The sequence below is a fragment of the Chiloscyllium plagiosum genome, unplaced genomic scaffold (genome assembly GCF_037043375.1).
Source record: "Chiloscyllium plagiosum isolate Xiang-an unplaced genomic scaffold, Cpla_swu_hap1 HiC_scaffold_27, whole genome shotgun sequence".
Classification (NCBI taxonomy): domain Eukaryota; kingdom Metazoa; phylum Chordata; class Chondrichthyes; order Orectolobiformes; family Hemiscylliidae; genus Chiloscyllium; species Chiloscyllium plagiosum.
In genome coordinates, this window is record NW_028270165.1 from 37703926 (window position 1) to 37728382 (window position 24457).

The 24457-nt window shown below is 46.1% G+C and overlaps 1 pseudogene; it reads right to left on the reverse strand.

The window, feature by feature from the left end:
- The window catches only part of LOC148143639 (uncharacterized), a 245236-nt pseudogene extending 234656 nt beyond the window's left edge, over positions 1 to 10580 (reverse strand).
- Between the last annotated feature and the right edge of the window lie 13877 nt (positions 10581 to 24457).

Here is a 24457-nt window from a genome sequence, read left to right on the forward strand (position 1 = left end):
TCGCTCTTCTGAGAACAAAAATTAAAATCCCATCATGGATGCTAGTGGACTTTATTTTCAACGAATAAAAAGATCTGGAAGTGAGAGTTTGTCTCTGTACTGGCAACCAGGAAACCATTATTGGCTAAGACAATGCATTGCAGCTGTTGGAGATCAGCAACAAAAGGCACAATTGCTGGGGAAATGCAGCAGGTCTGGCAGCATCTGTGGAAAGAAAACAGTTAATGTTTTGAATACAGCCTAATTTTGAAAGGCCACCGGACTCAAAACAGTAACACTGTCGTCTCCTCATAGATGCTGCCAGAACTGTTGTTTTTGTCCAGTCATGACAGAGTGTTGTGAAAGTGTACTTTTAGGGAGGGAAATCTACCACTCACAACCCTACACACGCGTGCGCACGCTCACACCACATGACTCCAGACCTACTACAATGTGGTTGACTCTCAACTGCCTTCTCGCATGAAGCCAATTGCTCAGTCCAAAGGCCATGAGGGATGGGGAGCAAATGTTGGACGTGCTAGCAACAATCCCATCCCTCAAAATATTTTCTTATATATTTTAAAGCATAGGTTAATGAAGGACAACCAAAACAAACTGCTATGGGAAAGTCATGCCCAACTGACCTGATTTGCTTGTTGTTCTTCATATTGTTTAAAATCCTCTTCAGAGAGGACATTGGTTCCATCATTGTTGCAATACCTCATGCAATTTCTGTGCTTTCTGCTACAGGAAGGGTGTTGTGAAACTTGAAAGGGTCATAAAACATTTACAAGGATGCTGCCAGGGTTGGAGGGTTTGAGCTACAGGAAGAGGTTGAATAGACTGGAGCTATTTTCCCTGGAGCTTTGGAGGCTGAGGGGTGACATTAAAGACATTTATAAAATCATGAGGGGCATGGGTAGTGTAAATAGGCAAGGTATTTTCCCTTGGGTGGGGGAGTCCAAAATTAGAGGGCATAGGTTTAAGGTTAATGGCAAATGGAGTTTAATATAGATAAGTGTGAGGTCTTACATTTTGTATAGTCAAATCAAGGTAGGAATTTCATGGTGAATGGCAGGACCTTAAGGAGTGTAGTGGAACAGAGGGATCTTGGAGTACAGGATCACAGTTCTCTGAAAATGGAGTCACAGGTAGAAATCTTTTGGCACACTGGCCTTCATCAGTCATGGCATTCAGTATAAAATACCGAATTAGAGTCGAGATAAGCACCAAATCTGTTTCATATGCAGTATTTCGAACCAAGAGATGTAGGGGTGCAGGTTCATAGCTCCTAGAAAGTGGAGTCATGGGTAGACAGGGCAGTGAAGAAGACTTTCGGCATGCTTGCTTTCATCAGTCAAAGTACTGAGTACAGGAGTTGGGATGAATTGTTGCAGCTGTCACAGATTCCACACAACAACACAAGACGTGACCCTGCCCTCCCCTGACTGACTATCTCTTTGCATATCAGGGGGAAGACACCCCTTTAATTGTGATGATCAGGAAACATGCCATCCTTCAAAAAAAGGGATGTGTTCACAAATATTTGGACAGAGGAAGGAAGTTGCAGTCTGGGTGAAGATCAATCTTCATTGTGTGTGAGAGAGAGAAAGAGCAGCAGCAGCTTCAGAATTTCATGGTCCAACTTCTGAAAAGACCTTGTCTGATTTGCAGTTGTTTCTGGGCTTGTAATATCGAACTGCAGCATATTGTAGATCTTCAGTAAGAGTGTCAATACTGCACTACAGAGGTACATTCAGCAACTTGAGTCCATGTGAACTCTTCGTGGAGATATGCAGTCTGCCCCATAACCCTGTTGGTTTACAGTTACATATAGATCTACACAAAGATCTTTGGGATTGAGAGGAAAGAATGTTCCACAGTAACTAGAATTACGTTCAGATTTTCTATCATGGACTGACTGTGATGACCTTTGCAATCAATTCACTGGAATATTACAAGAGAAGAATTTGGCAGCGGAAATCTCAGACCAAACATCATATCAAAGTCTGACAATCACTTGATTCACGAGGACGTAGATATTGAAGGGGCGAAGGTCTGTCAGCTTAGTTAGGTTTTAAACGTCAGTGTGACTGGAAACTCTAAGAGTCTCACATACCCACACACCAGAGCAGTGACTGGAACAAGCTTTACAGACTGAATGAGAGTGTTCCAATTATCAGCGGGTTCACCAGTAACACCACACACATGCTGTAAGCGTGAGCGAGTTTTCAACTGATTGTTAAAGTCTGAGACAGACGAGGGCACCTGCACCATGGAGAAACCGTGGAAATGTGGGGAGTGTGGGAATGGTTTCCCTTCGCCATCTGTGCTGGACATTCATTGGCGTTTGCACACCGGGCAGCGGCTGTTCACTTGCTCTCTGCAGGAAGGGCTTCACTCAGTTACACCACCTCCTGGCCCACCAGTGTGTCCACACCAGCAAGAACCCGTTCATCTGCCCCGTGTGTTGGCAGGGCTTAACTCAGTCACACCACCTGCTGCCGCACCAGCGGATGCACACCGGGGAGAAACCGTTTTCCTGCTCCGTGTGCGGGAAGGGTTACATCCAGTCGTATCACCTGATGCTCAGCTTCCGCGTCTACACTGGGGAGAAGCCGTTCACCTGTCCCATGTGGAGCAATGACTTCTGCGATTCCTCCACCATGCGCAAACACCAGCGCATCCACACCAAGGAGCGGCCGTTCACCTGTCCAGTGTGTGGGAAGGGCTTCACCCAGTCGTGCAACTTGTGGAGACACCAGCAACTTCACAAGTGAGATGGCGCAGGGATTCGGGTTGGATTCTGCTGTTACCGCTGCTGAGAGTCACATCATGAACCCTGTTTAGTGGGTGAAGTGGGAGGGGTAAGGGGTTCCTTTATGCTGAATGGCCGCTCTCTCACCCACTTTACTTCCAGTGGGGGCTGATGCTCTCTGAGCCTGCGATTGCACCTTCCCTACAGAAACAGTCCACAGAAGCGGCTGAAGTGCAGGTAGATCTGAAATAGATACATTCGTCTCTGTTCCATTGAGTCTCCAGCACAGTCGATCCAATTAGCCTCTGTCAGTGTTTATGCTCCACCTGAGCCTCCACCCACCCCTTCATCAGCATACAGGTATCCCCTGCTTTTTGAAAGTTCACTTTACCCCCTACCCCCTCCCTGCCCAAGCCTGTGCCAAGTCTTAATCCTAACTTACACCTTCTATTTATTGCCGATGCATGGTTTCTGTCCCTGTATTCACCTCCCATTCATGTGTCTATCCAGATACAACTTAAGTGTTGCTAAGGTGCCTCTTTCCACTACGTCCACTGGCAGTGCATTCCAGGCATCTACCATCCAACTGTGTGAAAACTCTTCCCTTTCAATTCTTCCCCAGACTGTCCCCCTCTCGCCTTGAACTTGTGCCCTCTTGTAGTTGACGTTTCCACCCGGGGAGCCTCTGAGTATCTAACAGACTATCTGGTCTAACATCAAACATCCAAAGAATAATCCACACAGACCCATTTCCCTACCCCTATTACTCGACATTTACCCCTGACTAATGCACCTAACTTTCACATTCCTAAACACTGTGGGGCAATTTAAGCACGGACAATCCAACGTAACCTGCCAATCCCTGGGCAGTGGGTAATTTAGCATAGCCACTCCACCCTAACCTACACATTTGGATTGTGAGAGGAAACCGAAGGAAAGCCATATCGACACAGGGAGAATGTGCAAACTGCACACAGCCAGTCGCCTGAGACTGAAATCGAACCAGTTTCCCTGGCGCTGTGAGGCATCAGTGTTAATGATTGAGCCACCATGCCGCCCCCGTCCAACCAACCTGTGTGTCTCATCATTTTGTTGAGGTCATCCCTCCGCCTCCATCTTTACAGAGAAAATAATCCAGGTTTATCACATCTCTTCTCATAATGAGACCTCCAGGCCAGGCAATGTCCTCGTGAACCTTCTCTATACCCTCTCCCCAGAGCATCCATGTCCTTCCGGTAGTGTGGCGACCAGAACTGCATGCAATATTCTGAATGTGACTGGCATAAATAGCTGTAACATAACTCGCCAACTCTTACACTCAAGGCAAACGTGCTGTGTGCCTTCTTGATCACGTTACCCGCCTGTATTGCCATTTTTGGAGATCTATATGGCCAGATCCCTCTGTATGCCAGTGCTTCTATGTGGTTTGAAATTTATCGTACAATTCGTGTATTTCCTATGTATCTGTATCCAACTTCACCTTAATTGTATTCCCCTCTTTATCTCTTTTCCCCCATCCTCACCCCTCCACACATCAGCATATCATAAGACTATAGGAGCAGAAATTATGCCATTCAGCCCATCGAGTCTGCTCCACCATTCAATCATGGCTGATAAGTTTCTCAACCCCATTCTCCCCATAACCTTTGATCCTCTTGATACTCAAGAACCTAGTTATCCCCATCTTAAATATATTCAATGATCTGGCCTCCACAGCCTTCTGGGGCAGTTAAATCCATAGATTACCACTCTCTGTCTGAAGTTCTCCTTATTTCTGTTCTAAAAGGTCTTCCCTTTACTTGAAGGCTGAGGAGGAGGCAGAGAGGAGCGTGGTGTGCACCTGTAAACACCAGAGCTTCCCAAACATCACGAGTCAACAATAACACTTTCTGGAGCAAGACACGAAAGGGCTGACGAGAAACTGTGACACCACAGGAAGTGAAATTAGGCCATTCCGCCCATTGAGTCTGCTCCACCATTCACTCATTCTTGAGTATCAAGGGGTTCAAAGGTTACAGGGAGAATGGGGTTAAGAAACACATCAGCCATGATTGAATGGCCAGAGCAGATTCAATACGATAAATGGCTTGTTAACCATCCCTGGGAAGAAGGAGGCAACACAATAAGTTGTTTCTTGGGATAGGTAAGATAATGTTATTTTACAATGGTGTGACAAAACGACAATTAATTCTGCCTGTAGAAGGAAAGCCCTGACCTAGAGGGGTTAATGCAGGGCAGGCTGTTTCAAACAGACAGCTAACCCTCAAGGATAAGAAGGTAAACTACAGACCTGAGGTCTCCAGCAATGTGAGGTGATGTTAGAGTCTTAAAAAAATGTCACACCACAGATTTGAAATTGAGGAAACGCCACCAAAATTCAACTCCAGAATGATACAGCAGCAGCAGTACTTAGAAGAATAATACTGCATCAAACCCTTGGATACTTCCAGAGATGGGCACTGTCGGTGGAAACCCAGTTAAATTCAGCCATCAACTGGGTGATAGCCAAGTTAAGGGTGGGGTGAAGCTGAATGAACTTGAGAGGTTTTATTTGTGGTTGCCACGTGCAATAAAGTGCAAATCATGGTTTCAGCAATTGATTCTCTGTGCGGTTTCTGAGTCAGGAGCCAAATTAAGGTGATTCACCCACAACCACACTGGGATTAATATTGACTCCATTGCATTCAAGAGAATATCATCAATACTGTTACAAAGCGAAGGCTGAACCCCCGCCCCCCCCCCCCCCCCCCCCCCCCACCCCCACCCCCCCGACTCACCAAGATCTCAAACTGAAACATTCAAAGAGTGGCACGTTGCCCTTTAATCTGTAAAGTCAGTGTGATAAGTGGTGTAACCTGCTGTAGTGTAAAAAGTAAATCCCTGACACTTTACAACCGACAATTAGCAATTTATTTAACCAACTCTCACGGTGAACAAATGAACAAAACTACTAAGAAACTGAATAAATCCTTCCTAACTACTGAGTATTCTGGAATAAATCAAGATTCTTCTGGTAGGCTGTTCAATCAATACATGTCCCACTCAGATAGCACAAAATAGAATTTAATCTCTCAGATTACAACCAGGTTATGTGTCTTCCGGAATATTCTGCGCCGTTTTCTGTCGGGGATGCCTCCTCCAATTCCTCTGTCAGGAATGTCCTGCTCTGTTTTTCTAAATGATGCTTTATCTAATACACAGATGACTGAGAGCGCCAATTCTTTATGATAGGATTGTCAAAACTTTAGGATTTAAATTTAATAAATTTTTGGTAGCCAATGGGGCTGATTTAAATTGATTGGTGAAAGAGAAAACCTGTTTTCTTGTCCTGCTAACTGTACAGCCTTTTGTTACAAATGTTTCAGTTCAAGTGCTTTTTGTTGTGATCATGTTGCTCCTTTAAGAAGATTACGTTATTGGTTTATTTTCAGGAGGGGTTGCAAAAGGCTTCCCATTCATCTAGGATTAAGGTTTTCGCAAATGGTTAACAGGTACTGGCTAAGGCAACAATCCGGGAAAAGGGTTTGACATTTTATTTTTCTGAAACACTTCTACAATGAAAGGGCAGTTGTTCCATTCTTTTCCCCTGGTTTTGGTTTTGGCAAGCAGTCTGTCTGAAGCTGCTGCAGGAAGAGATGTTTCCTGATTCAACGGATGTTTCTGGCTGACTCTAAAGCTTCAGGGAGAATAGTACCAGCGTATTCAGCCTCTCCCTGTAGCTCAAACCTTGCAACCCTGGCAACATCCTTCCAAACCGTTTCTGAACCCTTTCAAGTTTCACAATGTCTTAAAAAGACGTCAACTTTGCTCGACTAATGTGGGAGAATTTTCTGCATGACGCGTTGTGTCTGAAAGAGCCCTCCCCTGTGCTGTCACAGAGCTGCAGTGACTTTCAAAAGCCTGACAAATGCGGTTATCAGTCAAAGATTCATTGGGAGAAGCTTCTCAATCACATCTGTAAATGGAGAAAGTGTTTTTAATAATGAGACATGAATAAAGGGCTGCATTAATCTTTTGATCTGATGATTTACTCATACATCTCAAAACAGAGCATATGAACCCGGTCACAAGAAGTCTACGGGAATATAAGACACCACTGTCTATTTCCTGACCAGGAACGACTTTACACAGAAAACATGGACATCTTAAGTGAATGGGGTGCCATTCGTTTCAAGATCAGGTGAACTTAAGAGGCACAGCATTGGCTTAGAAATGAGAGATCCTTGACACACACACACAGCCAAAATCATCACTGCCATTATTATCAAATTAGAATTTAGGCTGGATAGGCTGGGATGTTTTTCCACTGGAGCAGAGGAAGTTGAGAGGCAATATTTTCAAACCATGAGGGGTAGAGTTGGCTTAATGATAGCTGTCTCTTCCCGAGGGGGAGGATTTCAAGAGCAAGGACGCGTTTTTATGGTGAGAGGAGAAAGATGGAAGAAAAGATGTGGGGCAAAATATTTACAGAGTGTAGTTCGCCTGGGGAAACAGCTGCCAGTGGAAGTGGTTGAAGCAGGTACATTAACAACATTGAAAAGGCGTTTCAACAAATACATGGATAGGAAAGCTTTAGAAGGATATGGGCCAAGTGCAGGGAAATGAGGTTAGTGTTGACAAACATTCTGGTCAGCATGGATCGGTTTGGGCTGAAGGGCCTGTCTCTGTGCTATAGTACTCGATGACTGGCGTCTCTTTGTAACTCTGACAGTGTTGAGTTTCCACATGAACCTGGAGAAAGTGAGGACTGCAAATGCTGGAGATCAGAGTTGAGAGTGTGGTGCTGGAAAAGCACAGCAGGTCAGGCAGCACCCGAGGCGCAGGAGAATCGATGTTTCAGGCATAAGGACATCCAGATGAATATCTCACTAAATCATGCTGAATAAAATCTGATCTCATTCGTCAACTCTGATGCGGAGGTGCTGGGGGTGGACAGGTCAGAAGTCACACAACACCAGGTGAGAATCCCAATAGATTGATTTGAACTCATGAGCTTTCGAAGCACTGTTCCTTCATCAGGTGAAGTGATGAAGGAGCAGCACTGATGAAGGAGCAATGCTCCCAAAGCTTGGGATTTCAAATAAACCTGTTGGATGTAACCTGGTGTTGTGTGACCTCTGACTTCTTCAACTGCGCATTCGTGTTGAACTTGATGGGATACTTTATCCAACTCGGCGTAGTTAACTCATATCGCTTGGAGGGGTTCATTTGAAACCTTCCAGGAGGTGAATTCAACCAGATTGAGTTATTCAAAGTTACTCAATTCTAAACGTACATCAGGACCGGTAGTCATAGAGAGGTACAGCGCGGAAACAGATCCTTCAGTCCAACTCGTGCACGCTGACCAGATATTCTAAATTAATCTAGTCCCATTTGCCAGCACTTGGCCCAAATCTCTCTAACCCTTTCTATTCATGTCCCCAACCAAATGTCTTTTAAATTCTGTAATTCTACCAGCCTCCTCCACTTCCTCTGGCAGCTTATTCCATACACGCACCACACTCTGCATGAAAAGTTTTCCCTTTAGGTCCCTTTTAAATCTTTCCCCTCTCACTCTAAACCTATGCCCTCTAGTTCTAACAACATCCTGATAAATCATTTCTGATGGAGATGTTAACGTTTCGGGTGGAACCCTTCTTCAGTCCTGAGGGATAATACCTGAAATGCTGACTTCTCCACCTCCTGGTGTTGCCTGCCTTGTTGTGCCCAGCCTCCTGTTTGTCTATTTTAGATTCCAGCATCTGCAGTTTTTTATTTTGTCTCAATAAATGGTGGAGCAGATTCGATAGGTCAAAATATCCTAACTTCTGCTCCAGTGGTCTTGTGGTCGTAGGTTTGTGTGGGTCCTGGGCTCAATGAGCAGCAGCGCCCACTGGAAGCAAGGTTCATAGAAACATAGAGCCACTACAGTGTGGAAACGGGCCCTTCTGCCCAACAAGTTCAGAGCGACCCTTTGAAGAGTAACTCACCCAGACACATTCTCTTACCCTATCACTCTGCACTTACCCCTAACTAATGCACCACACCTACACATTCCTGAACACTATGGGACTATTTAGCTTGGCCAATTCGCCCAAACATGCGCACGTTTGGACTTTGAGAAGACACTGCAACACGCAGAGGAAACCCACGCAGGCACAGGGGGAATTACATGCAAACGCCACACAGACAGTCACCCTGAGGATGGAATTAAATCTGGGTCCCTGGCGCTATGAGGCAGCAGTGCAAACACTGAGCCACCACCACCCCTTCCCCCCCACTCCCCCAGTAGAAAACAAAAAAGCCTACCAACTCTCCCACTACCCCCACTGTCAGAAAGGGCAGGAGGTTCAGTATCGGGGGTGACCCTCAGCAGCGTTACCGGCAGAATCTGATTGTTGGGAGCATTGGTGCCTCCGCTGGTGCTTGTTCAAGCTGCAGGACATTGTAAACCGCTGCCCACACTCGGGACAGGCAAACGGCCTCTCCCCAGTGTGGACCCGCTGGTGCGTCAGTAGAGTGGAGGAGACAGCAAATCCCTTCCCGCACTCGAGGCAGGTGAATGGCCTCTCCCCAGTGTGTACCCACCGGTGTGTCAGCAGGTGGGAGGCCTGGGTAAAGCCCTTCCCGCACACAGAGCAGCTGAAGTGCCTTTCCCCAGTGTGGACCCGCTGGTGCTTCAGCAGGTCGGAAGAGCGTGTAAAGCACTTCCCGCAGACAGAGCAGGTGAACGGCCTCTCGCCGGTGTGGACCCGCCGGTGGGCCAGCAGGTCAGAGGAATCACTGAAGGCCTTCCCACATTTGGGGCAGGGGAAGGGCTTCTCACCGGTGTGGACCCGCCGGTGAATCACGAGGTGGGAGGAGCCAGTGAAACCTTCCCACAATCGGGGCAGCGGAAGGGCCTCTCCCCTGTGTGCACCCGCTGGTGCCTCATCAGGGCGGAGGAATCGCTGAAGGCCTTCCCACACTTGAGGCAGCTGAAGGGCTTCTCCCCTGTGTGAACCCGCAAGTGCCTCAGCTGGGCGGAGGAATCGCTGAAGCTCTTCCTGCACTCAGGGCAGCGGAAGGGCCTCTCCCCTGTGTGCACCCGCCGGTGCCTCAGCAGGGCAGAGGAATCACTGAAGGCCTTCCTGCACTCAGGACAGGAGAATGGCTTCTCCCTGGTGTGACTGCGCCAATGTGTCTCCAGGGCAGACTGGACACGGAAGCCTTTCCCGCAGTCGCCACACTTCCATGGTTTCTCCATGGCTGAAGCTACAGTTGCACACAAACGCGTGTATGTCCCCTCCCTGCCTTGAATTCCTCTTTCCAGGCCAGATAACTGTTTCAGGCTCCACACTCAGTGCGTTGCTGCAACAGCAGGGTCTCTCTTCCAGTCCCACTGATGCTGAAAACGTACTGAAACAGGAACCAATTGGATCACAGTTGAAAATTGTTGCAGTCCCGGTGGATTGAGTGACTCACAAATGCTGGAGAATCAGAGTCGAAAACTGTAGGTCAGGCAGCATCTGAGGAGCCGGAGAGTGAATGGTTCAGGCATAAGCCTTTCATCTGTTGATTTTGAAACTTCATCTTCAGATCAAATACTCTGAAAAGAGATTACAAAAGTCATCACTGTCAGTCCAGGGTAGAAATTCAGAACAAGCAATTCTACTTTCTGCAAAACATTCTTTTCTTTTGTTATTCCACAAAACTGAAAGCACCATCCTTCTCTCTCTCTCTCTCCCTCTGTTCTCACTCCATTCTAATTCTCCTGAAAGTGCTGATTCAGGATCTGACAGGGACAGAAGAGCAAAACAGTCACAACTGACACCTCTCTAAATTTTGGATATCTCCACCTGAAAATTAATATCTTCCACGACATTGGGATACTGTTGAGAGTGAGCAGGTCTGATTTTTGGAAGTAAAAATATAGTGTGTAAATTCAGGATGAACCTGCAATGCAACTTCTTGGCAACCAATCAGACACAAAATGGTTAACATGCCCCCATGGGGTGGGGGAGTTTTAGAATGAGACATCAAGACTATGACACCAGAGAGAAATTGAACAGACTGGCGTGGCAAACCAGAGTCATCTAGATATACAGCACAGAAACAGGTCCTTTCGTCGAACTGGTCTATGCTGACCAGATATCGCCACCGAATCTGGTCTCATTTGCCAGCATTTGGCCCATATCCCTCTAAACGCTTCCTATTCATAAACCTATCCAGATGCCTTTTAAATGTGTCATAATTATACAAGCATCTACTACTTCCTCTGGCATCTCTTTCCTTACACGCGCCATCTCCTGCATGAATTGCCCCTTAGGTTCCTTTTAAATTCCTCGCCCCCTCCCCGGGCCACCTCACCCTAAACCTATTACTCTATAGTTCTACACTCCCAGAGAAAAGACCTTGTCTATTTACCCTATCCATCCCTCTCTTGATTTTATAAACAATGGAAGCATCAACGGCTCTTGGTGGGGGTGGGGGGGGGGGGGGGGGCGGGGGATGGAAGCCGAATGTGCTGGAGCCAACGCGGAAGAAGAGGACACAAAACCTTGAAGCTGCAATGAGGAATACTGCATGTGCTGTACTTGTACCTGTTGATTTTATTTGTGGGAATCAAGTGCATTTTAAAAATAAAAACAAACAAGATATCTATCCCTCCCCTTTCCCAATCTCCTAATGCTGTCCTGGACACAGAGTGAGAGAATTGGGGGCAGGAGTTGGCCATTTGAGCCTGCACCAACATTGAACACATCATAACTGAATATGAATATACCTACAGCCAGGTGGATAGATTGGGTTTTCTTTCACTGGAGCAGAGGAGATTGAGAGGTGACCTTATAGAGGATTATAATATCATGAAGGGTACAGATGAGGTGAAAGGCTGGTATCCTTTCCCTAGGGTGGGGCTTTCACGATTTGGGAGCAAATTTTGAAGGGGAGAGGAGAAAGATTTTAAAAAGACATGAAGAGCTCCATTTTTTCCACACAGAGTGGTTTGTGTGTAGAATGGGTGTCCAGAGGAAGTAGTGGATGCATGTACAGTGACGATGTTTCAAAGACATTTGGAAATGGACATGAATAGGAAAGGTTCGGAGGTATATGGGCCAATCACTGGCAGATGGGACGAGTTGGTTTTGAGAACATAGTCAGCATAGACCAGTTGGACCGAAGGGTCTGTTTGTGTGCTGTATGACCCTATAGCTGTTCTGTACTGGTCTTAAAACCATTTTCTTCGAAATCCAAGATGGCGGTGGTTTGAGTGGTCTGCTATGGTGGGCTCTGTGCCATACCCCTGGCAAGGTGGACTTTTACCCCTCCCCCCCACCTCATTAACCATCCGTAGGAGAAAAGAATTGCTGATATAAACTTACTGAACGTCTGGAGCTGCTATAATTGTGGTTTGACAGCTTTAGGACCAGAATGAAAGCAAATGAAGGAAAGGGGCCGACAGGGGTGCAGCAGGCAGGGCACTCCCCTACTGCATCGGGAGCGCCTGGAGCCATTGCTCAAACTCCCAGGGCATACCCTTTGGGTTTAATGGGACAGTAGCAGTTACTCTCAGAGTTTGCCAAACTCTGAGATAAGATTGAAGCAGCGGTGGAACCACTATCTGCCACGCTGGAAAAGCATGGTCAGGAAATTCAAATGTTGGCCCGAATAGAATAGGCAGCGGAGGAGAGGACCGTGGCATCAGGAGGAGGGATCTAAACGCTGGAAGACCAGGTTCGGATCCTTCAGGAGCAAGTGGACGACCTGGAAAACTAAGTAGAAGAAAAATCTTACAGCTCGTGGGTCTTTCGGAATGCGAGGAAGGCGAAGACCTGATTGGATTCCTGGGGCTGGAGTTGGAATCGGGCCCGTTGAGTGTGGAGCGGACACACCGGATCGCAATGTGCAGGTCCAAGTCGGACCTGCAGCCCCGCGTGGTCCTAATGCGCTTTTTGCATTATAAAGAAAAACAGTTCGTGATTGAAACAGCAAGAAGACTGGGAAGAGATCCACAGGCTTTAATGCACAAAGGCTCAAGAATAATATATTTTCAGGACTTCTCAGGAGCCTGGATTAAGAAAAGGGCATTTGATGAAGTTAAGAGAAAATTAATGGATCTGAACATACAATATTCCTTGAGGTCCCTGACCATATTGCGTTTCACTCATGGAGGTACCGTATATAATTTTGATACAGCAGAAAAGGCGAAGGACTTTGTGAATTCTCTGACTTAAAGAAATTGAGTCGGGGTGAAGGCGGGAGGTACATCATTACAGACAATGCTACTTTTTTGCCCCTTTTTTGTGGTTATCGGCTTTATACGTACTGCCTTGACGTAAAACTGGAATTATTTAGTATATCGGTCAGTTAGGTATTGTCTGGGGCCTTTCTTTTACTGCTGTCCTTTTGTTTTTGGATTGGGGGTGGCTATACCTGTGCTTAAGATGTATGGAGAAGGGGTTTGGGGAGATGGGCAACCGTTGTTAACTCTCAGAATGTAAATAACATGTTTTTTTTCAATATGTGAATTGCCTGGAGTTTGGGGCACAGCCTCAGTGGGAAGGAGCCAGCATTGTGGCAATGGTGGGGGTTGGGGCGGGGGGAGACATCTCTACATAATTGGAGGTTATTTGAGCATTTGCTTAAGTTATATGTGGTGGTTAGATTTTTATTTATAGTAGTTTTTAATAGGAACAGTTTTTAGACTTTATAGAGCTAATGTCTTTCTTGCTCACCGCACCTCAGATATGCTTCCTTCTCTTGGGAAACCATGGGCTTCCCTGGATGGCCATGTCTACTGATTCGTTCAGGCGGTGCACCTGGAATGTAAAAGGGAGTCATTCTTCCATTAAAAAGAAAGAAGGTGCTGTCAAGCCTCAGGAAGGGAAGGGTGGACACATTTAACTGATAAGGAACATCTGAAACTGCAGCAAGGAGGTTATGATAGGGTATTCTTCTCCCCCTTTAGCTCCAAGTGTAGAGGAGTGGCTATACTGGTAAGAAGTAACCTCTCTTTCCAGGTAATTGAGCAAATTAAGGACAAGCATGGACTGTCCGTCATTCTTAAAGCTCTAATACATGGAGAAGAGTATGGAATCCTGAATGTGTATTGTCCCCCCCACCCCCGGTGCACCCTCTTAAATTTCTAATTGATGTAGTTGCTAAATTAATGAGTCTTGGGGTACGCCGCATGGTCATTGGAGAGGATTTTAATCGCCTAATAGATCCCGAGGGAGACAGGGTGCCAAGGGGCCAGGCAGGTACACCTGCGCAATCTGAGCAGTTGGTGGACATGTGCGAGGAGTTGGGATTAGTGGATGTGTGGAGGCATCTCCACCCTAATGGAAGAGACTTTACTTTCTCTCCCAACCCACACAAGTACCACATGGGAACTGACACTTTTTAATGCCATTGGATTGCTTGGACAGAACATTGGCTTGTGAAATAGCTGTCTCGGACCATGTGCCAGTGTATTTAGATGGTAAAATCAAGAGTGGAGGAATGGATGCACAGCACTGGTGCATGGACCCATTCCTGTTAAGGAAGAGCAAATTTGTTGAGGACATCACAAGAGTTCAGAGCCTTCTGGGATATCAACTCGGGTACGGCCAGTAATCCGGAAATACTGTAGGAGGCCACTAAGGCATATTTATGAGGCCTGATTATTTTTTATTTAACGACTAGAAGGACGCAGAGAAAGGAGCAACAGCAGATGTTGGAGACCCGTCTGCAGATAGCCGAGGAAGTATATTATAATAGGCCTTCACTGGTCAAGCTGCAGCTCTCCGGGCTGCTCCCAACTCATTGCACACACTGGGAAAGAAAATGTCTGCTTTGCTCAACAAAGATTGTTTGAATTTGGAGATAAGCCACGTAGATATCTGGCTAGAAAGAAAAATGCATCCCAATCTATTATGTCTGTTAGAGAGAAGGCTGGCACAGTTACCCGTGAGTTGAAGAAGATGAATGTTAGATTTAGGGAATACTTTGCAGAGTTATATCAGTCGGAGGGAGATGAACACAGTGCAGCGAGAATGCAGGCCTTTTTTGAGTTCCTGCACCTCCCTAGTATAAACGCGGAACAGGTTTCCTGTTGAATGGGCCTATGACGATACAGGAGGTGCAGGATGCAACAAAGCATCTCCAAGGTGGCAAAGCACCGCGGTCAGATGGATTCCCAAGTGAATTCTATAAGGAATTCACTGAGTGGAGCCATCTCTGGGAATGTATAGCTATTCATATGCACAGGATTATCTTCCGCCCTCTCTTAGGGAGGCTAATATCTCCCTCATTTTAAAGAAGGGGAAAGAGCCCGAAGAATGTGCTTCATACAGACCTATTTCACTGTTGAATGTAGATATTAAAATTCTACCCAAGACACTGGCCCTGAGGTTGGAAAAGGTGTTGTTCTGTATTGTGAAAGAAGATCAGATGGGTTTTGTTCAGGGCCGTAGCTCCTCCAACAATATCAGGAGGGTACTGAACATGGTGCAGGTATGCCAGCAAAGGTTGATCCTGGGTTCGGTGGCCTCCCTAGATGCAGAAAAGGCATTTGACCAGATAGAATGGCTGTTCCTGTTTGGGGTCCTCAAGCGCTTTGGTCTGGGGACAACCTTTGCAAGATGGGTGGTGGTGTTGTATAATGATCCTAAGGCAGCAGTCATCACAAATGGCACTAAGTCAGCTAACTTTAATACTGGAAGAGGTAGTCGACAGGGGTGTCCTCTTTCACTGCTGCTATTTACTTTGGCAATTGAGCCATTAGCTGAGGCTATCAGAAGGGATCCTGAAATAGTGGCGCCAGGAGTGGGAATGGGGGAACATAAGATTACCCTATATGCTGATGATGTCCTTTTGCTGTTGGCCAATCTGGAGGAGTCCGTTCCTCGACTGATTCAAACAATTAATTTATTTGACTGTTTTTGTGGGCTGCAGGGTCAACTTTACAAAATCAGAAGCCATGCCGATGTGGGGGGAGAATTAGTGGAGGTGCCTGATCTGAAGGATGGAATGCAGTTCCTATTTAGATGGTCGTCCAAAGGGTTTTTGTATTTGGGAATTTTTATTACCCCTGCCTTCCACCAGCTGTATAAAGCTAACTATGTACAATTACTGGAGAGGATAAAGCAGGATTTGCAGCGGTGGGACGGATTACCATTATCATGGTTAGGGCGAATAGCTCTGATTAAAATGAATGTTCTTCCTCTTGTGTTGTACCCCATGAGAATGCTCCTGTTGTTGCTACCCAGATGAGTATTAGTGAGGTTCAATGGTTGGCTAGGTTCTTTTATTTGGTGTCGCAGCCTCCCCCTAATTAAGTTTAGCAAATTGCAGCTCTCACAGGGTGAGGAGGAGTGGACCTTTTGGACTTGGAGATATCAAATAAGCACTTTCTTAGCATATGTGTGTGACTGGGAACGAGGGGACTCGGGTCGATTTTGCTTGATGTTGAAGCATTGCAGTCGAGATGTCCCCTAGTTAATCTATTATTCATTGATAAGATGAAATCCGAGACTGAGCAGTGTAAGAGTACAATCATTCTAAATCCAGTGAAAGCCTGGAGGATAATGAGGCAAGACAAGGGCAATTGGCTGAAGACCTCACTGATTACCTCACTGGTGGCACCCCAAGGATTTAAACCTGGGGCAATGGACTCAGGCTTTAAGTCATGGGAGAAGAAGGGAATCTCCTGTAGGGAAGATTTATTCGAGGGTTACGTCTTGATGTCATTTAGCCAGCTAAGTCAGAAATATGCATTGTCTAATAGGGACCTTTTCCGGTACTTTCAACTAAGGGATTATATACAGAGGAAGACCACCCTCCTGGCTCAGCATTACAGGTCAAATGTGGAGCTTTTTTTAAAAAATAACTGACTTTGCTTTCAACCTTTACTGATGTTTTTGAAAAGAGTACTCTGCTGTACAGGCGCTCTTTCAATTAGTACGTTGTATCATTTACAGAAGGGATGTACCTTAGGGGATGTGGAGGGACTCTCTAGGATGTGGAATCGGGAGCTAGGATGAGATATTTCATTAGAAGTATGGCAAGATATATGCGAAAATATAAGGAAAACTTCAATATGTAACAAAGCACAGGACATGCAGTTGAAGATTTTACACAGGGCTTATGTGGTGCCAGAGAGGCGAGCTAAGTTCAAGAGAGGCGTATCACCAGGGTATCCCAAATGTAAAATTAGTATAGGCACTCACACACTGCTATTGGTCATGTTGTAAGATCCAGGGATGCTGGAGTGCTATAGTAAGGGAGCTGAAGGACATCCTGGGGGATTGAAGTTAAAGTGAATCCGGTATTTCTTCTTCGGGGGTTGCCAAATTTGTCTTCTCTCGGAGAACACAGGAACAGACTGTAACATTCTTATGCACTGTGCAAGGAATAACATTTTAATTAATTGGACGTTGGAAAAAAACCCCAGGGCTCATGTGGTGGCATATACTGGTGATGGAGCATCCCCCCAAGATGACCTCACAAATATGGTGCACCACCAAACAGTAGTTTTACAAGACGTGGCAGCCCTTTCTAAATTATATTGATGCAGACTGATCAGCAATATTAATTAGAGCCGTGGTATAACTGTGGGAATCAGTCTGGGCGCTCATGGGGCCCTGGGAGGGCAAGGCTGGGTGAAAGGAATACAGGTGCAATAACTGGTGCTCCCATGGATAGGAGCCTTAATGGAGGTGTGGTGAGTGAAATAGAATAAAGTAATGTGATAGAATTCAATTTAACTTAAATTATGTTTAATTTTATTTTTATTCAATTTGATTGTAGTTTAGTTTAAGCTAAGTTTGTTCTAGTAGAATCATAGGTAGCTCATTATTAATAGTATTATAATATGACATTGTTGTACTGCTATTTTTCTGTATTTTGTTATTGTTCTTTTTTTGTATATAGTGGTGTTGTGAGAGATTTGAAAAAGTTTCTAATAAATTTTTTTTTCAAAATTTCTTGCCTTCCCCCAAAACTATTTTTGACATTCAAAAGTCAGATGAACTCAGCTTTGAATATATTCAAAATCTCCCTAACTGCAGGAAGGCACCCCCACTTTGAACTCAATTCCTCTTGCTAATATACCACTTGCCTTGCTGATTGCTTGCTGCACCTATGTGACAACTGGCATTGACTGGAGTAGAAAGCCTGAGCAGAAGGTAGCTGAGGCACGTTTGTACATCCACACATCATTCCTGATGAAGGGCTTTTGCCCAAAACGTTGACTGTTCTGCACCTCGGATGCTGTCTGACCAGCTGTGCTTTTCCAGCGCCACAATTTTCGACTCTGATTTTCAGTATTTGTAGTCCTCACTGACTCCACATCCCAATATATCACCATTTAAACAATGTACCTCCTTTCTGTTTTTATTTCATAGGAAAGGCTATAACTTCACAGTGCGTTACTACATTTACCATGTGGTTGCCAATTAAGACACAGAGCTGAACCAACTTTGCTGCAAGTCAAGAACTGAACACCAGAGTGAAAAAATAAAATGGAAAAGGGGGTGAGAAGAGTGTGTTGTACTCACAGATGTTGGACAGAGGAAAGAAGTTGCAGTCTGGGATGAAGTTAAATCTTAATTCATAGAGAGAGGAGCAGCAACACCTTCACAAGCGCATGGTCCAACTTCCGCAGTCCGACAATAGGGGGGGAGGCTCTCAATGGCAGGAGGACCACACTCCTTCCCGTCCTTCAGAGCTTCCCATTGGTCGATCAGAAGAATGTTGCGAGCCGTTTCCGTTGACAGTAAAGAGCATGTGCAGTATTTTGCTGACACCAGCGTACATGCGAGATGCTGGTCCAACTGCCAATCGGAGAGAAAAAAAGGCTGGAGCCACACTTTTGTTTTCCTGGGGCTCAACAGTTTATCCCTTTTGCATTTTGTCTGGCTGCTCAATTTTTGAATGTCTTTTCCCTCGGGTCGAGGAAATCCAAAACTGGAGGGGCATAGGTTTAGGGTGAGAGGGGAAAGGTTTAAATGGGACCGAACTGGTAACATTTTCATGCAGAGCGTGGTATATGTATGGAATGAGCTGCCAGAGACAGTGGTCGAGGCTGGAACAATTACAACATTTAAAAGGCATCTGGATGGGTATATGAATAGGAAGGGTTGAGAGAGATATGGGCCAAATGGTGGCAAATGGATCACCAGATTAATTTAGAATATGTGGTTGGCATGCACCGAAAGGTTTGTTTCCCTGCTCTGCAACTCTATGACTCTATTTCTAATTAATCTGAACCAACTTCACAAGACGAGGAATTGGCCATTCCATCCTCACAGCCTGTCCTCAACTGTGGCCTAATTGCACAGATTTCAATGCAAGTTTCAGAAAAATGTCTGGAGCTTTTTTTTTAAAAATAACTGACTTTGCTTTCAACCTTTACTGATGTTTTTGAAAATATCTTTTTAGCGATTCTCAATGTTAAAGATCAGCCATTTCTCACACCACCCCCTCCCATCTCCCAGGTAGAGTCATCACTATCCGCTCTCTCTCTTTATCCTTAGAAGGGCTAAGACAGTGATCAAAGAGGGCTCGAGGCACAAGAAAGGATGAGAGTGGGGGTGCGGGTAGAGAAATTGGACGGGAATCAGAGGCTAGGGGGAATGGAGAGAGAGAAATGGACACGGGGACTGAGCATTGGAGTTAAAGAAACCCTGGGGGTGCACAGGATGGGCGGGCAGAGCGTTTGTCAGAGAGAGAGAATGGGGGTGCAGAGTGTGGAGGGAGAGAATGGAAGAGGGTGAGGGAGAAAGAGAGCAACAATGAATGTTAGGAGAGGGTGGGGGGAAAGAGAGGGAATGGATGGAGAGCAGAGGGTGGGGGAAGAGAGAGAATGGAGGGGCGCAGAGAGTGGGAGGAGAGAGAGAATGAGTGTGGGGAGTGGGACTGGATGGAGGAAGGCAGAGGGTGGACGAGAGACTGGACTAGACAGGGGGAAGAGGGTATGGAGATTGAATGGACGGAGAGGATGGCATGTGTGTGAGAGGGGGGAAGCTAGGGATAGCGAGAGAGAATAGACAGGGGGCCATGTGGGCATGATTGGGTCTTGATTGAATGGGGAGTTGGTGAATGCGTCCCACCCACTCCCAGCATCCCCTTCTTTGCAAATGTGCAGTGCAGATTTTTGTGAATGACACGAGAATCTGGAGCGTGAGCGCAATTACCCTCAGATCCTGGCATCAGCAAACCACTGCCTTTCTGTTTTAAAAACTAAATAAAGATGTGGGCAATATACTGGGAATGGCAAGAAGTGACTAAGAAACTGAACCGAGAGTCAGCGCTTTCCGGTGAGGGGAGCTGGGCAAAATCAGGAGGATGGAAGGATGAATTCGAGTTGGAATCCATTGAAAGGTGGAGGAAATGGGAGACAGAGATTTCGAGTAGGAGATAGGGAAGGCTGTTCTGTACAAACGTTTCGGTACAAACTAGAAATCTCCTATCCTATTTCCTGCCCTGCACTGACAGCACTGATCTGTTTTCTCAAGGTATTAGCAGAGGCGTGCACAAGAAATTTACTCAGGGCCTGAATATCAGCAGCGTTTGAATCCAGGAGAGGAAGTTATTTCAAACATCAACGTGACTTGAGAAGCCCCGTGATTACACGCAGCCTGCGTGGGAGTGTTCCAGGGTTCTGACTGTGCAGAGAACTTTAACTCTGTAGCGAAATGTGGATTAGTGTTCTCGCTGTAGAGAGCCCTTCTTTGGATCGTTGAAGCTGCTGAGACGCAATGACCCCTGTACCGTGGAAACTCTGTGGAAGCAAATTTAATTCCCCAAACGGGCTGGAGTGTCACCAGGACTGGCATGAAGCCAATCGATTCCTTCAATCCTGGAATGAAGTCAATCGATTCCTTCAATCCAAGACTGTAGGTGGTGCGGCAGCAGCTCAGTGGTTAGCACCGCTGCCTCACAGTGCCAGGGACCTGAGTTCGATCCCACCCTCAGGGTGATTGTCTGTGTGGAGTTTGCACTCCCCCACCCCCCCTCCATCTCTGGGTGCTCTGATTTATTCCCAAGATGTGCAGCTTAGAGTGGATTGGGTGTTCTAAATTCAGGGATTTGCTGTGGAGGTTACTGTTTGGCATGGTCTAAGGGGGGGGGGTGGTCAGTAGGGATTGATGGGCTCACTTACATATAAGGCTTAGGTGTGATTTTGTATTTGCAGATACATTGTGCGCTTTTTGAGCCAAATACAATCTACAGGCAGTCAATCCATGTGAGATTTTATAAATTCCTATTTTGGAAATAGAACCAGTCTCACTCAAGATTGGGATACAGACCTTAAGTTGTCTCGAGAATGTGTCTTCAAACAAGTTCTGGGATTTACATATTAATGAACCAAAACCTGCAACCCATTCTAAAAGATGAAAGAATTCACAACAATCTAAGTTTGTACAATATATCATTTCTGTTGCATGAAACTGCGATCTTTTGCTATAAATTCTCCTATGATCCTGCGCCACAAACACCTGATGAAGGAGCAGTGTTACGAAAGTTAGTGCTTCCAAATAAACATGTTGGACTATAACCTGGTGTTGTATGATTTTTAATTTTGTTTCTTGTGAATTCATCCCACACTTCCCGGTGCTGCCAGTAAACCTTACAATGTCGATGAAACGATGCAATACCTGCAGAGATGAAAAATTTACAATTTCTAACGATATTAGCTACTCATTCACTGCTCCTTCTGATATACGATATTGGAAACTTAGTGCAAGGGGTTGAAAGAAATGAGCAGCTTTAAAACAAAAACCTATTGGATCTCATAGCTTTCATTGACAGTCTGAGACTGGGGTTAAGTTCAAGTAACCTTTATTGCCACCCAACTTTGTTACAGCTTCAGACCTCCCCAGCAAAAAAAAAGTGGATGAAAAGAAGCTTTTGCTTAAAACAGCTCAAAGCTCACACACTCCTCCTAACTCCACTTCCTTTACTGTTGGTCAGCACCGAGCTGTCCCTTTATAATTGGTCCTTGGTATAGCCTTAAGCTGAAGGAAGTATTGCCTCGCTCAGCAAATTCAACCCACACACTGTATCCATTTAAGTTACTCCCACACATTTGCCATGAAGGGGGGCAGTCAAGAGTCAACCATGCTGCTGTGGGTTTGGAGTCAAGTGTAGGCCAGACCAGATAAAGGATGCAGTTGACATGACTGAGTGAATCCTTTCCCACAATGGCAGTTTCCTTTCCTAAAAGGGACATGAGTGAACTAGCTCGCACTGCTGTCTCACAGCGCCAGAGACCCGGGTTCAATTCTCGCCTCAGGCGACTGACTGTGTGGAGTTTGCACGTTCTCCCCGTGTCTGCGTGGGTTTCCTCCGGGTGCTCCGGTTTCCTCCCACAGTCCAAAGATGTGCAGGTCAGGTGAATTGGCCATGCTAAATTGCCCGTAGTGGTAGGTAAGGGGTAAATGTAGGGGTATGGGTGGGGTTGCGCTTCGGCGGGTCGGTGTGGACTTGTTGGGCCGAAGGGCATGTTTCCACACTGTAATGTAATCTAATCTAAACCCCGTAATCTAATCTAAACTAGATCGCAGTTTCTCCCCCAAAAATGGTTTCATTATTAGATTCAGAACTCCAAATTTCTGACCGAATTCCAATCCCACCATTTGCCTCGGCGGGATTCAAACCCCGGGAATCCCCGGAACTGGGTTGATAGTGCAGTTGATAATGGCACTCGGCCGTCGCTCCTTCAATCCTCCTGCAATGGCACGTGAACTCAATAGACAATACGTACAGGAGTAGGTCATTCTGCCCTTTGAACCTGCACTACCATTCATTATGATCATGGCTGATCATCCTCAATCAGTATCCTGTTCCTGCCTTGTCTCCATAACCCTTGATTCCACTATCCTTGAGAGCTCTATCCAACTCTTTCTTAAACGAATCCAGAGACTGGGCCTCCACTGCCTTCTGGGGCAGAGCATCCCACACACCCACCGCTCTCTGGGTGAAGAAGGTTCTCCTCATCATTGTCCTAAATGGCCTATCCCTTATTTGTAAGCTGTGTCCTCTGGTTCGGGACTCACCCATCAGCGGAAACATGTTTCCTGCCTCCAGAGTATCGAATCCTTTAATAATCTTATACGTCTCAATCAGATCCCCTCTCAGTCTTCTAAACTCAAGGGTATACAAGCCCAGTCGCTCCAATCTTTCAACATAAGATAGTCCCTCTATTCAAAGAATTGACCCCGTGAACCTACGCTGCACTCCCTCAATAGCCAGAATGTCTTTCCTCAAATTTGGAGACCAGAACTGCACACAATATTCCAGGCCAGCATGCTATTAGCTTTCTTCACTACCTGCTGTACCTGCATGCTTGCCTTCATTGACTGTGTTCAAGAACACCCAGATCTCTTTGTACTACCCCTTTACCTAACTTGACTCCATTTAGGTAGTAATCTGCCTTCCTGTTCTTGCCACCAAAGTGGATAACCATACATTTATCCACATTAAACTGCTTCTGCCATGTATCTGTCCACTCACCTAACCTGTCCAGGTCACCCTGTAATCTCCTGACATCCTCCTCACATTTCACCCTGCCACCCAGTTTTGTATCATCAGCAAATTTGCTAATATTACTATTAATACCATCTTCTATATCATTAATATATATTGTAAAAAGCTGCAGTCCCAGCATTGATCCCTGCTGTACCCCACTGGTTACCACCTGCCATTCCGAAAGGGATCGTTTGTCACTACTCTTTGTTTCCTGTCAGCCAATCAATTTTCAATCCAAGTCAGTACTTTGCCCCCAATACCATGCGCCCTAATTTCGCTCACTGACCTCCTATGTGGGACTTTATCAAAGGCTTTCTGAAAGTCCAGGTACACTACATCTACTGGATCTCCCTTGTCCATCTTCAGAGTTACGTCCTCAAAAAATTCCAGAACTCGCTGGTGGCTCCGCAGGTGGGAGGAGTGGGTGAAGCCCTTTCCACACTGAGAACAGATGAATGCTCTCTCCATGATATGGACCCTTATGTAGATTACAGTGTAAATGTCTTAGAGTGAACCCCTTCCCGCACACAGAGCATGTGAACGGCCTCTCCCTGGTGTGGATCGGCTGGTGCCTCCACAAGTTGCCCACATGACTGAAGCTCTTCTCGCACTTAGGGCAGGTGAACGGCGCCTCTCCGATATGGACCTACTGGTGGGACAGCAGCGTGTAAGAATCGACAAGTCCCTTCCTACATTCAGAGCAGGTGAACGGCCTCTTCCCCAGGTGAACCCGCTGGCGTTTCGGGAGGTGGGATGCATTGATGAATCGCTGCCCACACAGAGAGCAGAACGGCCTCTCCCTGATGTGAACCTGCTGGTGTGTTTGCAGGTGGGACGACTGAATGAATCATTTCCCACAATGGGGGCAGATGAACGGTCTCTCTCTGGTGTGAACTCGCTGGTGTGTCTGCAGGCTGCACAGCCAACTGAATCCCTTCCCGCATACTGAGCAGGAGAATGGCGTCTCCCCAGTGAGAACGCATCTGTGGGTGTTTGTCCCCAATGGGGAAGGGAACCCTTTCCCACAGTCCCCACGTTTCCATGGTTTCCCCATGAGGGGAGCATCCTTTGCGTCGCACTGGGTTTGAAATTAAAAACAGAATAGATACATAGTCTCTCCCCACTGTGAGGGGTGAGATTTTGATCCCCCAAGCTGAGTAAATTGTTTGACGCATTTTTCACAGACAGCGTACTGAATCTGGATCACTCGGGTGTCTCAGTATTCAGTATTATTCCAGCCATACCAGT